Raw genomic sequence first — 12,682 nt, 5'->3', positions numbered from 1 at the left:
GTACTACCTGCCACCAGCCCGATTAGCTGGAACACCATAGACTGGATAACCAAGCCCAGCTCTCGACAGCCTCTCCTGCAAATCTTCAAATTCGATGAATCAGAGGGCGGTTGCCCATGGTCGACGCCCGTTTCTTCTGTCTGATTTTTTTTCTTTTTGGATTTCTTCCTTCTGGCTTCGACCTCTAATAATTCGCTTCAGGGATGGATCCCCGTGAGGTGGTGCAGAACTGTAGGTAAGTTCTGATCTGTTCGTCGCCAATGTAATGTCCGTGTGTAATTGAGACACGCACTGCAGAAGTTGGTTATAACAGGTGTTTACTGAATGGAGACAAAACTGGAACTACTATACAAAGTTACTACACAGGCTTACATACAGGGGTGGTCACTACTGGTACTGCAGTATACAGGGGCTGCAGAATATAGTTCCTTCTTCAAGGTACATACACTACAGAGGGAGAAAGGAATAGAATGTTATATTGATAGGGTTATAGGAAGATGGGTGGGAGGAGGCTCATGTGGAGCATAAACATCGGCATAGAATAGATAGAAAGCATTTATATAGTACCTTTCACAACCTCAGGACGTCCCAAAGCGCTTGAAGTAATCAATGAATTACTTTTGAAGTGTAGCCACTGTTGCAGTGTCGGAAACGCGGCAGCCAATTTGCGCACAGCAAGCTCCCACAAACAGCCATGTGATAATGACCAGATAATCTGTTTTTTAATGATGTCGATTGAGGGGATAAACATTGGCCAGGACACCGGGGATAATTCCTCAGCCCTTCATCGAAATAGTGCCCTGGGATCTTTTACGTCTACCTGAGAGAGCAGACAAGGCCTCGGTTTAATGTCTCATCCGAAAGACGGCACCCTCGACTGTGCTGCACTCCCTCTGTTTCTTTGTGGTAAAGACTATGTAACTCTCTGTAAAAATGTTTATTGCCCCTCCCACCCTCCTCCATTGCTCTCTCTCCTGCTCTCGACTCTTTCCATGATATGGCTCCATAACAACTCACCCAAATGGCCATTCTTCATGTGTCAGCCCTGACCATAATTGCTTACTGATTATCCCACACTTGGACAGCATCACAACTGTAATCTTAGGTTGAATCATGCTAGATTGCCTAACCTTTGAACCTGTTGCAAGCAGTTGGCAGGGCACAGGGAGCAGGTAGGTGGTGCGCGGATGAACTATGACTGAAATAAAAACCCAAGCCTGACAGTCATGTACATATGTGGGCAATGGAGGTTATGGGGCCACTGATTAGAATGGCCTGATCAGTCCCAGCTTCTGACATAGGGAAGATCCAAGGAGCTGCCATGGATAGGAGGACAGTGCAGCCAAGAACAAGACGAGAAGGTATGGACCACTGTGGTCACCGGCTGGCCAAAGGACCGGAGTAATATTCGTCTTTTGTACTTACTGCCATGTTATAATGTGTAACTGATGCTACCGTACAGCCAAATTATGAAGGATGTTGATAAAGTAGATAAGGAGAAACTGGCAGGAGGGTCAGTAATTAGAGGACACAGATTTAAGGTAATTGGCAAAAGAGCCTGCTGTGTATGTACCTTTAAGAGAGAACTGCTTTTATGCTGTAGTACCGGCAGTGACCATACCTGTATATAAAGCAGTAGCAGGCTTTCAGTTCCAGCATACCCTCTGTTCAGTAAACACCTCTTATTATCGTTCTCCTGCAGTCCGTGTGTTATTGATGCGCGAACACTACAGTGGCGACGAGCAGGTTCGAACTCACCTGCAGTACTGCATCACCTCGCGGGGATCCATCCCTGGGAAGAAGCTTCTTGGAGGTCGAAGCCAGAGCAATGGGCGTCGACCGGGGGCAATCGCCCAGTGATCCATCGGAGCCCAGAGAATTGCAGGGGAAGCTGTGGAGAGCTGGGCCTGGTTCTCCAGTCAAGGTGTCCCAGCAAATCGGGCTGATAGCAGGTAGTGCGCTGACCCTTCCCGGACTGCGGCGGGCTAGAGCTCGGGCGAGCGGCTCTGTAAGGGGGCCGAGGAGCATTGTCAGGAAGACAAAGAGAGAGAGAGGGTGGAGTGCACAGGGCGCGGCCGGTGCTCAAGAGTCGGGCAGCATTGAAAAAGAGACGCGCAGAAAGCCGCGGGGCACCGCCATTACCTGTTAGAACGCGAGGAGCAGCATTGGCAGCAGGGGGAAGAAGGAAAAGCGCGGGAGGCACCATTTTAATCCTTTGGGGAAGAAGGAAAAGCGCGGGAGGCGCCATTTTAATCCATTGGGGAAGAAGGAAAAGCGCGGGAGGCGCCATTTTAAACAACCCAAGATGCCGAAGAGTGGCAGCATCACTGTTTTCGATAACGAAATAGAAGACTGGACCACGTATGTGGAAAGAATTGAAGTGTACTGCAGGGCAAATGAGGTGGCCGCTGAAAAGAAGGCGTCGATATTATTAAATTTGATGGGCGCGAGAACGTACGGCCTATTGCGAAATTTAATTACCCCAGCTAAACCAATGGAGAAAAGTTTTGAAGAGATTGTCAATATCTTACAGGAACATCTAAACCCTACACCGCTGCTGATAGCAGAAAGATTCAAGTTCCATAAACGAAACCAGCACAAAGACGAGAATAATGCTGACTATCTTACGGAACTACGCAAGTAATCGACACACTGCCAGTTCAGATACCTTAAGGGATAAGTTTGTCTGCGGGCTCCAGAGTGAAGGAACCCAGAAACGACTACTTTCGGAAATGGACCTTATGCTAGAAAAGGCTTTCAGCGTTGCAGTATCCTACGAAGCAGCAGCACGGGGAGCTGCGGAAATACAACAGAAACCGCAAGAATATAGCACTAATGAAATGGCATATGGAGCAGAAAAGTGCTATCGCTGCGGCAGAACAACCCATGACCAGAAGGATTGCTGGGCTGAGGACAAAGTATGCAGGCAATGTGGGAAAATGGGACACATAGCACGAGTCTGCAGGTCGGGAAAGAAAACCAACACTAAAAGAACTACTAAGGAAAAGTAAAAGAAAGTACAAAAGATGACGGACAGTAGTTCAGAAGACCAGAGTAGTGACAATGACTCCGGGAGCAGGTGACTAAGTTGTCTAAAGCTACACAACGTGATTGCAAAGGAGGATCACCGAACCATTTGGGTCACCCTCATGATAGCAGGGTCCCAAGTAAAGATGGAATTGGACACAGGATCAGCCCTAACAGTCATGAATCGACGAGACTATGAGTGGCTATTCTCACACATTCCTTTGAAGGATATGTCCATTGTCTTGAAGACATATACGGGGCAAAAAGTCTACCCCAGAGGAAAAATAAGGGTGCCCGTTAAATACAACTGCAAGGAAACACAGGAACTGTATCTATATATACTACAAGATGGAGGACCACCATTATTGGGACGTGAATGGATCCGAAAAATACAATTGGATTGGCATTCCATTCAGGCACTAACTGTGGCTGACAAAAAAGATGACGACGCCACACCTGGACGACTGTCAAAAATTCTAACTGCCGTGAAAGAGGTGTTCCAGCAAGGACTTGGGACTCTAAAAGGCGTAACGGCAACGATAAAAATTGAAGATAACGCAAACCCAAAATGTTTTAAGGCCAGACCGGTACCGTATGCGATCCGGCCAGCCGTCGAAGCAGAGCTGGAGAGTCTGGAGCATTCGGGTGTGCTGCCCAAGGTGGACTGGAGCGAGTGGGCCACACCCATCGTCCCTGTAATGAAGAAATCATTGAGCAGCACGCCTGGGGAACCGAAGAAGGTTCGCATCTGTGGGGACTTTAAGGTTACTGTGAACCCAGTCCTTCACACGGTACAATATCCACTTCCGCGGATAGAAGATATTTTCACCTCACTATCTGGGGGGAAATGCTTTACGAAGATTGATCTGGCCTAAGCGTATCTACAAATGGAGGTAGATGAATCATCTAGAAAATACCTCACGATAAACACTCACAAAGGTCTTTACCAGTACAATCGACTGGTATTCGGGGTAGCATCAGCTCCGGCTATTTGGCAGAGGGCAATGGAACAAGTCCTGCAAGGGATCTCGGGGACCCAGTGTTATTTGGACGACATCCTGGTTACGGGCGGAAATGACAGTGAACACCTTGCCAACCTGGAGCAGGTGCTCACTAGATTACAAGAATATGGACTACGAGCCAACCGCCCCAAATGCGAGTTTTTCAGGAAACAAATCTCGTATTGTGGCCACGTGATTGATGAAAGGGGTTGCATAAGTCCCCAGACAAGATTGAGGCAGTAGTCAAGGCTCCAGCATCGGAAAATGTGTCACAACTGAGGTCGTTTCTCGTGTTGGTGAACTAGTACCATAAGTTCTTGCCAAATTTGTCTACAATTCAGCACCTGCTGAACACCCTGCTGCAAACTGGAGTAGCATGGAAGTGGAGTGATGAGTGTAAGCGTGCCTTTCAGAAATGTAAATGCCTAATCACTTCAAAAGAAGTATTGGCTCACTACAATCCATCACTACCGATTCGGTTGGCATGTGATGCGTCTCCCTACGGCATTGGAGCGGTCCTGTCGCACAAATTCCTTGAAGGTTCAGAGAGGCCAATAGCCTTTGCGTCACGCTCGTTAACATCTGCCGAGTGTAACTACGCCCAGATTGACAGGGAGGCCCTCAGCCTGGTGTGGGGGGTGAAGAAGTTCAATCACTACATGCACGGGCAGAAATTTACCTTACTGACTGATCACCAGCCTCTTGTCTCCATTTTTAACCCAAAGAAGGGCATTCCGGTGATGACGGTGCAATGGCTGCAAAGATGGTCCCTTTTTCCAGGGGCACACCAATATGACATAGAGTATAAGGGCACGAAACAGCATGGAAACGCTGATGGGCTGTCGTGCCTGCCGCTGCCTACGGTGGAGGAAGCACCTGCAGTGGACCCTGTTGAGATATTCCATTCGACCATAGTCAAATGTCTACCTGTTACAAACTCAAGTATAGAGAAGGAAACCCGAAATGACCCGACACTCTCTCGGGTCTATGATTTGACGGTGAAGGGATGGTCAGCACATGGCGACTCACTGTTGCCAGCATTCTCGCCAAGGAGAGAACAGCTGTCAGTGTGCCGGGGGACCTTGATGTGTGGATCCCGAGTGGTAATTCCACCCAAGTTGAGAGATAGAGTGCTCAATGAGCTTCATGAGGGTCATCTGGGAGGGGTAAAAATGAAAGGCCAACCAGGAGCTTCAAGATAGGGCAACCAGTCTTGGCCCGCAACTACCGAACAGAAAAATGGCAGCCAGGAATGATATGCACACGGCAGGGACCACTAATGTACACAGTGGACGTTGGAGAGAGCATCGTGAGACGCCATGCTGACCAGATTCTAGAGTCACAGGAACAAGTCAAACCCATACCACGAGCATGCGCACCTGGTGATGAACCCGAAGCACAGATTGCGTCTACCTCAGGATCAGTGGTGATGAACCTGATGAACCAACCAATGACAATGAGCCTGAATCGACTCCGCTGCAAGAACAGGATACTCGAGAAAGGCGCTATCCAGACAGGATCAGGAAGCCTCCTCAAAGACTGAATTTATAAATGATTACTTTCAGCTGATGTATATAGTACAAAGAAAATTGTAATTGTAATTAGTTATTATTCAATTGTTAAATGAATGTTATGTACTGTTTATCTAAAAGGGGAGGAATTGTTGTGTATGTACCTTTAAGAGAGAACTGCTTTTATGCTGTAGTACCGGCACTGACCACACCTGTATATAAAGCAGTAGCAGGCTTCTGTAGTTTCAGTTCCAGCATACCCTCTGTTCAGTAAACACCTCTTATTATCGTTCTCCTGCAGTCTGTGTGTTATTGATGCGTGGACACTACAGAGCCGGCGGTGAGATGAGGAGAATTATTTATTATGCAGTGTGCTGTTATGATCTGGAATGCGATGTGGAAGCAAATTCAACAGTAATTTTCAAAAGGGAATTGGATAAATACTTGCAGGGGAGAAATTTTAGGGCTACGGAGATAGGGCAGGGAAGTGGGACTAATTGGAGAGCTCTTTCAAAGAGCCGGCACAGGCACGATGGGCTGAATGACCTCCTTCTGTGCTGTATGGCTCTACTGGCTCTGATTATAATACCCCCACCTCATGCAGACTGGGCCAGAGGAGCAGTTAAAAATAAGGGCAGCCAATTACTCCCTCTGTTAGCTAGCTGCCTTCCCGCTGGGTCCGGATATTACCCTTGCTCTTTTGAGCAGGCGAGCGGGACACCCTGCAGACACTTTCAGCTGATGAGAGAAGTTCACCTGAGGCTTTTAAAAGCCACACCGGGCAGAATTGTTGGAGGAACCTGGGAACACTGCTCGACATGTCTCCTCGACGTGGCAGATTCGTCCAAAGCTTCTTCACCAGAAAACCCTTTGGTGCGGTACACACCTCGTGGTGACTCCAGTCCCACACCAATGTGGTGGACTGTTAACCAGCAAGCCACTCCGTTGTAAAAGAAATTGGTCTACCACCACCTTCTCAGGGCAACAAGGGAGGGGTAACATATGCCAGTGATATCTGCATCCCAAGAATTAATTTTTACAAATTAACCATAATGTGTTAAACGAGGACCTTGGAGACCAGCAGAGCTAAAGGCGTTTAATATCAAATGAAAGCATTCTTACAGTATTCTAGGAAATAAAAGGTTAGTTATGAGAGGAAGTACAACTTGAAAAGATAAAAGTAACAGCGAAATTAAAGGAGATAAAATAGTTGAAATATTAAATGGCTATTTTCCAAAAGTATCCACTTGGGAGAATAATATCAACACGCTATCTAGTTACTGTAGTGCAACCAATATTCTACAAGGTTTTGAAGGCAGCAATGCAGGAGAGCTTGATAAATGAGTGCAACTTAAGACTAACAAATGGCCCAAGCACAGATATTGCATATTCGAGGTGCTAAAGGTGGAGGAAATGTATGGGACACTGACTATTGCCGTGGAGAAGCAAGCAAACTACGGTATCTGTGTTTAAAAGGGCAACAATTCTAATCGAAACAGCTGCGGGCCCGTTAGCCCATCACTTTTTTGACAGGTAAAATAATGGAATCCATTCTAAAGGTTAGGGCACAGGAGTACCTGCACTGTATAACTTAGTGGGAACCAGCCTGTCCTGCAAACCCGACTCCTCTGAGAAAGTTACGGCTGAAGGTAAACAGTGCCGCTCTCCATGGCGGAGTTCATTTGGACTTTCAGAAAGTACTTGACAAAGTTCCTCAGGAGAAACTTGTAATTAAACTGAAAGCCACAGGAATCCAGCGCAGAATAGGGCACTTGTTAAGAACCTGATTTTTTTTTAAAGGAAACTGCTCGAGTGTTGATGAGCGGCCTGACGTCAGACTGGGATCCAGTGCAGTTCTGCCGCAATCAGTGCTTGGAACCCTATTGTTTCAAATCTACAGAAATGACCTGGATACCCAAATATAACTGTTAATTGAACCAAAATAGAGAGAAGGTGGAGGCAGAGGATGTAGCTAAAACCCAGTAAGATTTAGACCAGCTGTACAATTGGGCAGTCAAATAGCAAATTAAATTGAACTTTGGTAAATGTAAAGTCTTATGCTCAGGTCTGAACAATCGGGCATCAGAATTATACAACGAATGGGAATGAAGTAACATCGAGAGAGTTGGAAAAGCAGGCCAAAGCTAACAGTAGCCACAAAGACAACAACAACAACGTGTATTTATATAACACCTTTAACATAGTAAAACGTCCCAGGGCGCTTCGCAGGAGCGTTATAAGACAAAAATTTGACACTGAGCCACATAAAGAGAAAATAGGGCAGATGACCAAAGCTTTGGTCAAAGAGGTAGGTTTTAAGGAGCGTCTTAAAGGAGGAAAGAGAGGTAGAGTGGCGGAGAGGATTAGGGAGGGAATTCCAGAACTTAGGGTCCAGGCAGCTGAGGGCTCGGCTGCCAATAGTGGGGCAATGGAAATTGGGGATGTGCAAGAGGCCAGAATTAGAGGAGCACCGAGATCTCGGGGAGTGGTTTGGCTGGAGGAGATTACAGAGATAGGGAGGGGCGAGGCCATGTAAAGATTTGAAAACAAGGATGAGAATTTTAAAATAAGGGAATAAAATAAACCTTTCCTATTCTTTAATAATGACATTTCTTGGCTGTATTGGCAGCCACTACCTCAGCTGGGATTGGAGGATGCTGCACTGATGCAATGCATTCCTTGCACTGATTCAGGTATGCCATAGGGTGGGGGCTAAGGGCTGGATTTTCATTGAGGAGGCGGGTAGGAGGCGGGACTACAACTTTCAGGTTTGTAGTCCCGCCTCCGTCAAGTTGTGGCCAACCCACGTGATTTTCACTTGATTGACCTTGTTGAGCCCGCCCAGTGGGCTCAGCAGGCCAATTAAGGGCCACCCAGCAACAAGTGACGTCACAGATTGACATTTCATCTGTCAAGAGCTTTTGACAGATTAAATATCAGCGTTTGACAGCTGTTTGAAGCTGTCAAACACTGACAATCTGTACTCTAAGTTAATTCCTTCCTCTCAGGATGATTTAGAGATCTCTCCGGAACAGAAAGCTGAATGCTGCAGATTTTGACAGATCGTGGCCATTCTGCTTTCTGTGCCGGTGAGATGAGGGACTCCAGAGACCTGAAGGAAGGAAGGCTGTAAAGGTAAGTATATGGAAGTGAAACTTATTTAAACACTTTACACACACCAAACACACTTACCTCTGAACTCATGCACCCATCACTCACCTGAACATCGGACATCTCGACCCCTCCCAGCCCTTCATCCCGACGGCCCACCTCGCTAACTTGGTGTGGTGTGGAGCCGTCAGGAATCCCACGCTTCACCAATAAAAATAGGGATTAGGCTAAAAACTGCCTGTTAACTACCTGTTAACAGGCAGTTAATTGGCACTAATCTCCTTCCCGCCTCGGGGAGGCGGGTCCCAGCGCGGGTTGGGTACCCGCCTCCTTTGAAACTGGCATGGAGGCGGGTTGGGGGCGGGATGGGATCGTGCCCCCCGATTTCAAGATTTTAACCCCCCACACGACTGCAATTCCACCTCCACGGCTCAATGAAAATCCTGCCCTAAGTGTCCATTCTCCGGAAATTCTTTATTCATATTTATTCACAGTTGGAGAAGCAACATGCAAAATAAATGATGGAACGCTACTGTGCGCAGCTCCTTGGCGAGGCTGTATCATCCAGTGATTTTATGAAATTTGCATGAAATGCATAATGTATGGCCATGATATCACCGCCGCAGAGCGACCCGGCTTCAAAGCACGCGGAACTATACGAGACAAAATTAAAACTGACAGTGTTGGGCTAAACTGGGTTCATTAACAAGGAATGCTTTGATCACTTCTGAGAGATTAAACAATTCCTACCATTTTCCTGTCTGAACGTGACTCATCAAGGTCAGAGATCAGAGCAACAGGATGACTGACTATTCAATGCAGTTGCGAACAGCTTCTTTCAGATCTTAATTCACCCCTTGACAAGGACAGATTGATTAAAGCGTCATAGAATTTTTCAATTGCCACGGAAAATGGACGAATGTCTCCAGCAAATAAAAAAACAAGATATTGAAAAACTTACAAGATACTCTGATGTGCTGCTGTACATTGAGGTTTGTATTGAGACATTAATATCCCTAAGCTCTGGAATTCCCTGCCTAAACCTCTCCGCCTCTCTAGCTCTCTCTACTCCTTTAAGACAGTCCTTAAAACCTACCTCTTTGACCAAGCTTTTGGTCATCGGCCCTAATTTCTCATTATGTGCGTCGGTGTCACATGTTTTGTCTTATAACACTCCTGTGAAGCGCCTTGGGATGTTTTACTATGTTAAAGGTGCTATATAAATACAAGTTGTTGTTATTATTGCTATCGTGCGGTTCTCCAATGGATGCTCTTTGGTACAGAGCTCGTTAAACCAGACCCTTAATTAGTATCATGTAGAACAGATGCAGAGGATACTTGATGCCTCCTTGGGAAATTAGTTGTGAGATTGTTTCCCGATAAAATCTCAGCGTGCCACGCGCTTCCTCTGCGTCCAAGATGGCGTCCAAACAACCTTTGGCCAATGTCGGCCATTTTGGCCACTGTAGGGTGAATCAGCTGAGGGTTGCCAGCTCTGGATTGGACATATTTCTGGAGGTTTCATCACATGACCTCCCACCGCCAACTGCCCCGCCCACGCACTCTCGCTATTGGTCACCAGATATGCCCTGCCCACACAGTAGACCACCAATTGGAAAGCAAACAGTCTGTTTGTTAACCGATTGGATGGTTCTTGATTGTCAGTCAAACAGCCTTTTTGCCCCATTGCTGATATTTTTAGAACTAATAAACAAAAATTTTCAAAGCAAATGTAAAAGAAAACACACATTTTTTTTTAGATGCCCCAATTTTTCTCCCGGTTTGCTCACAGCAGTGTTCCCGAGATAAATCTTTAATTCCTGGAGACTCCAGGAAAGAAAGAAGAATGGAATGACTTACATTTCTATAGCGCCTTTTATGACCACCAGACATCCCAAAGCGCTTTACAGCCAATGAAGTACTTTTGAAGTGTAGTCACTGTTGTAATGTGGGCAAGGTGGCAGCCAAAATTGTGCACAGCACGCTCCCACAAACAGCAACGTGATAATGACCAGATCATCTGTTTCAGTGACGTTGATTGAGGGTTAAATATTGGCCGGGACACGGGGGAGAACTCCCCTGCTCTTCAAAATAGTTCCACAGGAATTTTTACGTCCACCTGAGAGAGCAGATGGGGGCCTCGGGTTAACGTCTCATCCAAAAGACGGCACCTCCGACAGTGCAGCACTCCCTCAGCACTGCACTGGGAGTGTCAGCCTAGATTTTTGTGCTCAAGTCTCTGGACTGGGACTTGAATCCACAACCTTCCGGGGCAATCCTGGAGCTGGCAACCATAGCACAGCTGTCAGGCGGGTCCCTGCCACTCCCGAGCGCACACAATAGTCGGTCTCCTTCTTGGGAAAGCAAGAGCTGAATTTCATCAATACATTCTTACGAATATCTGAAATAATTAATTCTTGAAATGCAAGCAACTGGATTAGAGCTCTCTGTCACCGCGGTGGGTCATCGTGGCAATCCCAAAATTTAATCCCACCATTTTTAACTGACAGGAATGTGTCAGAAGGACCTGCAATTTTACCCATCAACATCTAGCAATATCAACAGCAGCTGGAATCCGCAGAGACGGGAGAACCATTCACTGGTCCATGTCTCAGCAGAGGACTGTCTGTCCATCTCCAGGGAGCTCTTGAGAAGGAGAGGCTTGTCTGGCATTCACTGTGCCACAACGCACTATTTAAAAAAGGCATTTACATTCATAACATTCCCTTTCAACAGTCCCTTTTGCTGACCGAAACAAAGTCGTGAGAAAAACTCGTGTTGGAGGTTATTCATAACCAGACCTATCTGTCACAACTGCTGGCAAAGGAGCGATGTTCTCAGATTGCGATCAGACATCTTCTGTTGAATAAGAATTCTTTGTCTCGTGTACTTTTGTTTGTGCATTCTCCATTACATCTGCCCATGTAGCTACAAGACTCACAATACACAACATAAAGCATGGGAACATTGAAACTGATTTCATGTAGTGTTTAGATATTTCGGAAAATAGCCAAGAAGCACATTGGCATTCTTCATTAAAGTATTTATATAGATAGTGTCGAAGGCCTTTGTGAGATCAAAGAAGGCCATGTACAGCGGTTGGTGCTGTTCCGTGCATTTTTCTTATAATTGACTTGCGGTGAAGATCTTGTCCATTGTGCCCCTTAGTGGGCGGAATCCGCATTGCAACTCTGGGAGGAGCTCTTTGGCCACTGGGAGAAAGCGATTGAGGAGGATTCTTGCGATGACTTTCCCTGTAGCAGACAGCAGGGAAACTCCTCTGTAATTACCGCAATCGGACTTGTCATCTTTCTTGAAGATGGTCACAATTACGGCATCTCTGAGAGCCCCTGGCATGCTCTCCTCCTTCCAGGTAAGAGAATTGAGTTCATGAATTCGCACCAGTAGTGCTTCTCTGCCATGCTTTAGTGCCTCGGCGGGGATTCCATTTGCTCCTAAGGCTTTGTTGTTCTTCAGCAGTGATACCCACCCTGCTGTATGCCTCAGAGACATGGACCATGTACAGCAGGTACTTCAAAGCACTAGAGAGGTACCACCAACGCTGCCTCCGCAAGATCCTGCAAATCCGTTGGCAGGATAGGCGCACCAACATCAGTGTTCTCGCTCAGGCCAACATCCCCAGCATCGAAGCTTTGACCATGCTTGATCAGCTTCGATGGACGGGTCACATCGTCCGCATGCCCAATACAAGACTCCCAAAACACTCGGAGCTCCGGCACGGAAAGAGAGCCCCAGGTGGGCAGAGGAAACGCTTCAAGGACACCCTCAAAGTCTCATTGAAAAAGTGTAACATCCCCACTGACACCTGGGAATCCCTGGCCCAAGACTGCACAAAGTGGAGGAGAAGCATTCGGGAAGGCGCCGAACACCTCGAGTCTCTTCTCCGGGAGCAAGCGGAAGCCAAGCGCAAGCAGCACAAGGAGCGCTCGTCAACCCAAGCACCCCACCCACCCGCCCCTTCAACCACCGTCTGCTCCACCTGTAACAGAGACAGTAGGTCCCGCATTGGAC

This window comes from Somniosus microcephalus, chromosome 6 (assembly GCF_052327205.1).
Source record: "Somniosus microcephalus isolate GS21.2 chromosome 6, FLI_Smic_1.0, whole genome shotgun sequence".
NCBI classification, from domain to species: Eukaryota; Metazoa; Chordata; class Chondrichthyes; order Squaliformes; family Somniosidae; genus Somniosus; species Somniosus microcephalus.
This window is presented reverse-complemented; position numbering follows the sequence as displayed.